We start from the raw sequence: 279 nt of genomic DNA, 5'->3' as shown, positions 1-279 counted from the left end.
AGGGGACAGGACAACTTCACCGCATCAAAGGGACAATGAACGGGGCCATGTACTGTCAAATCTTGGGGGAGAACCTCCTACTTTCAGCCGGGGCACTGAAAATGGGTCAGGGATGGGTATTCCAGCATGACAATGACCCAAAACACACAGCCAAGGCAACGAAGGAGTGGCTCAAGAAGAAGCACATTAAGGTCCTGGAGTGGCCTAACCAGTCTCCAGACCCTAATCCCATAGAAAATCTGTGGAGGGAGCTGAAGGTTCGAGTTGCCAAACGTCAGC

Source organism: Etheostoma spectabile, chromosome 14 (genome assembly GCF_008692095.1).
Source record: "Etheostoma spectabile isolate EspeVRDwgs_2016 chromosome 14, UIUC_Espe_1.0, whole genome shotgun sequence".
Classification (NCBI taxonomy): Eukaryota; Metazoa; Chordata; class Actinopteri; order Perciformes; family Percidae; genus Etheostoma; species Etheostoma spectabile.
Note: the sequence above shows the minus strand (reverse complement) of the source record.